The sequence below is a fragment of the Nicotiana attenuata genome, chromosome 7 (genome assembly GCF_001879085.1).
Source record: "Nicotiana attenuata strain UT chromosome 7, NIATTr2, whole genome shotgun sequence".
NCBI lineage: Eukaryota > Viridiplantae > Streptophyta > Magnoliopsida > Solanales > Solanaceae > Nicotiana > Nicotiana attenuata.
This window is the reverse complement of record NC_031995.1, coordinates 33,119,793-33,124,290: the sequence shown is the minus strand read 5'-3', so window position 1 is coordinate 33,124,290 and position 4,498 is coordinate 33,119,793.

The following is a 4,498-nucleotide window of genomic DNA, read 5'->3' as shown; positions in this document are numbered from 1 at the left end:
TTCTCCTTTTCTCTGCTTCACTCCAACCTTCTTTTCCATGGCTTCCTCTGCCATGGCTTCCTCTAACCCTAAGAGAACCCCTATTCTGGATAGCTTTCCCAATGCTCCTATTAGGCATAGTAGAGGGGGCAGACTCCGTAACGTTGGATCTACTCGTGGTAGCATGTCGACTCTTTCTTCTAGTTCTGGTCCCTTTTCTGGGGCCAGGGGTTCACATTCTCAAAGGACAAGAACCTTCCGAGCCACTTCGCGAGCCTTTAGTTGAGGAAATAGTTCCCTCTAAAATTTCCTTTCACCATGACAGAGAGTCCCTTAAGACTCAAATTGAATCTTTAGATCGTGCTGACCCCTTTCCTACTCAAATCATAGAGGTTTTAGCCTCCATAGTGCGCAAGGACTGTCATTGGAGTGATGATTTTCCAATTATTGTTCCTAACCCAAATCAAAGGATTACATCCTACTTAATAGGATACTCTTTTGGTTACACATACCCCTTTACTTTGGGATTTAAACCGGCCATTGATCCGGTCATTCTGGACTTCTGCCGCTTTTTCGATGTGTGTTTTGGGCCAGATTGGTCCGATTGTATGGAGAGCTGTTGCTTGCCTGAGGCATCTTGCCAATATGGCAGATGTTGAATTCACTTTTCCTCACCTGATTCATCTTTACTCGCCTAGGCTTTTTCGAAATGGTGTATTTGGCTTAGCAGCTAGGAGTAAGAGGGTTCTAGTTAGCCCCGAGGATGATAAAGATCGTGGCTGGTATGCCCGGTATGTTGCTACTCCCACTGTTGGTTTAGTGGGTGAAAAGAACGTACGTTTTCCAGAGAAGTGGAATTTTGCACGTGAGTACTAAATTTTTCTCGTGCCTTTTTATTTTCAGGCTTGTTTATCTTTCTTAATCTCGTCCCTTTTTTCTTCAGCAACCATGGGCGTTGTGGAACTTGTACCCAACTTCCGTGGTTGGGTAGATAAGTTACTGAAGGTTGCCCCAATGGAGGGTAGATCATGGAAAAATCCCTCCAACCGTTACGGCTGGAAAGTTAAAACTCATGGTAAGGATTTCGACTTTCGCCTTATCTATGTTTAAATATTTTTGACGTTCTAACTTTTACCCTTCTTTTCACCAGGTTTTGCCATTCGAGGAGTTACCGCAGAGGCTATCTTGGCATCTCGTGATTCTTTAAGTGCCCGCCCCTCTTCGGATCAGGATATACTCGTAAAGAGAAAATCTGCTAAAGACGACGACTCTGAGGAAGAAGACGAGGGTTCTCTAGTGTCAAGGCCGCGAACTAGGAGATGTATCGTCTCTGAAGATGAGGCTGATGTCTCCCCCCGTCTGTCTCTCTCCGAACCTGTCATTACTCCGGTGATCATCCCTGATGATGATGTTTCCCCTTCTCCTGACACTCATGAATCCATAAACCAGCTTTTTGAAAGTGGTTTCGGTAGTGGGTCCTTAGGACCTGTTTTAAATGAAACTCCCTTGTCTTCTTTTACTTCTTCAGTTCCTGTGATTGCACCCTTGCCTTCTTCAACTATTACTCCCGTACCTTCTTCCATTATTTTTACTCCTTCCGTTGCTCCTCCTTCAACAATTTCTCCCCCTACTGTCCACCGTGCAGAGGCGGAGACTTCGAGCAGAGGTTTTGGCATGAGAAGTGTGACTCTTGAGGTAACTGCCAATAACAGTCTTTTAAGAAAGTCTGGGCAAGCTGACACTTGGCTCAAACCTTTGATCGGCCCTATTGAGAAGGCTAAACTTGAAAGTCACACTAATATGACCCTCATGAATGATATTGTTCATGCGACTTTGAAGGTATTTTCTTGCCTTCTTTCCTTTAGTCTTTTGATTTCTAAAATCCTAACCTTTCCTCCTTTTCTTTTTGTTTGTGTAGGCCAACCTTATTGGAACTGAACTAATGTCCCGAGTCTCTCTTTTGGAAAAATTGGCTCGTGACTTGGAGAAGGCAACTCATGATGCTGAGGAAGCTGCCCAAGGTTCTCAATTGGAAGCGAATAATTGGAAGGGCCAATTTGAAAGTGCTCAAATTGATATGGAAAACTTGGAGGAGAGGAAAAATTCCTTGGAAAAGCAAGTTCAAACATTGACCTCCGAGCTAGCAAGAATTAAGGCTACTTCAAGCCAAGCTGAAATGGAAAAAGAACGCCTTGAATCCTTTTTCTCAGAACAATTATATAAGATCAATGAAGAAAACCAAACTCTAAAGACTTTGCTGGCTCAGGAGGAGATGCATGCAGGGGAGCTGGCTCAAAAACTTTCACAGGTTCAGGAGGAACTACGAACTTCTGTGGACAAGGTTCATGCCTTAGAGAGTTCTCATGCCATTCTTCAATCATCTTTCAGTTCCGTTTCAGCCAAAAATGAGGAACTTAAGAATGAAGTGGCTGCTTGGGAGAAAGATTATGAACTTCTCGAAGAGTCTACCAATGTTGAGGTAAGTTGGACCTTCTTAAAGTCTCGTCGTGATACCTTGGTCGAGATGAGTCAAGAAAATTTCAACCTGGAATCTGAATTAGCCAAGGTAAATGTAGCCATTGAACGAGCACAACAACCGCAAGATTTTTCATCCCCCGAGGTTGAAGCTCCCATGGTTGAAACTCCTTTGGCTGCGACCTCCACAGGTGAAATTCCAGTGACTGTTGAAATTGCTACGAGTGTCACTCCTTCCTCAAGTTCCTCCGCTCTTCCTGCTGTTAGTCAAACCAAGATTCTACCCATTGATGCTCCTACTGCTATATTTGAAGCTCAACCTTCAGTTGTCGATGGTGCTGCTCCAGTTGAGCCCGCTGATGAACTCTCTTCAGTTCCTTCTTTTTAGAAGAAATTTTATAACTGTTTTAAATTCCCTTGTTGCAGGTGCCAATCTGGAAAACCATGTTTAAGATTTTTGGTTTTTTGTGATAGTTTGTTTTTGTAATAGACCCCAGGCTTAAAGGTACAAGTCCCCAAGTTTTGTTAAGCGGCGTTTATATGAACAGTTTGATGACTAAGTTTAAGCTTAGTCTTTAGTTTTAAAATATTGATAAGTTGTCTTTAACCTTCCACTTATTCTATTCGTGCCTTTTATTTCCAAGGACTTAAAGAATAGAGTGCATTTTTATTCTTTGGAAAAATGCTTCCATTAATCTCACGACTAAATATCATGAGCTTCATAAAAGAGGGCCCTTTTATATTTTGACACTTAATGAAGAAGACGTCTCAACTTCATAATGGTGTTATACGATAAAAGAAATAGGAGTACACATGTTTCTTTACAATAACTTGGACAAGTTTTCATTTCTGAACTTTGACAAGTTTTGAGTAATCCTTTACATGTATTTGAATTACATCTATAACTTTCTCGTAACTGTTTTTCTTGTAACAGATTTATGCAAAAAAGAACAATAGATACGGGGGTTTTCCTTATAGCCCGTTTTAGTACATAGTCTTTACCCCTAACTTCAAAACATTAAGAGGGGTTTGAGAAGTGACTCCATTGTTCTTATGGGAAAGAGCACTATGACGAATGCTATGACTCCTTAACTTCCACTCCGTACTTGACTCTTCTTTAGGCTTGATTGTTACTCAATCTTCTTGCCTTTTATATACACGTGACTGTATATCTTGTGTAGTCCCCCAAGTGTTTGAGTGTTGAAGTATGAAGCCTTGAGCACTTGATACTTTCTTTCACCTGGTTCTTTTTCCTGAAAAGGAAATACATACGGGACTCGGGGGTGCGATCATAGATGAAGACTGCTCAGCCCGTTTATAATTCTATTAGAATAACTGTAACCCTAGGCAAGGAATTTCAGTTTATTCCATTTTGCCTTACAGGTCGTGACTCATCATTTAGTACGGGTGAGCGTTTTGCCTATCATCTAAAATCGTTAGTAAAATTTAACAATTCGAAAAAATAAAATTTAGCATGGCGATACCTGACCGTGAGTTTTCCCTTAGAAGTAGTATCTCTTCAAATGAACAGCATTCCATTGTGAAGGAAGTATCTTTCCGTCCATTGTTTCCAACTCATATGCTCCTTTTCCTGCAATATCACGAACTTTGTAGGGTCCTTCCCAGGTTGGACTTAGTTTACCAGCGTTGACTGCCCTTGTAGATTGAAAAACCTTTTTAAGCACGAAGTCCCCAATTTTGAAGTATCTCAGGCGTGCTTTCCTGTTATAGTAACGTTCGATCACTTGTTTTTGTGCGGCCATTCTTATTAACGCAGCTTCTCTCCTACCTTCTAATAGATTTAAATTGACCCGCATCTCTTCGTCATTAGACTCGTGTGTTGCTTGCGAGAATCTTGTATTTGGTTCCCCTCTTTCTATTGGGATTAGTGCCTCAGCTCCATATACCAAAGAGAAGGGTGTTTCACCTGTACTTGTTTTTGTTGTTGTGCGATATGCCCACAAAACTCCGGGTAACACTTCAGGCCAATTATCCTTTGATTCCTCTAATCGCTTCTTTAAATTATTAATGATCACTTTGTTTG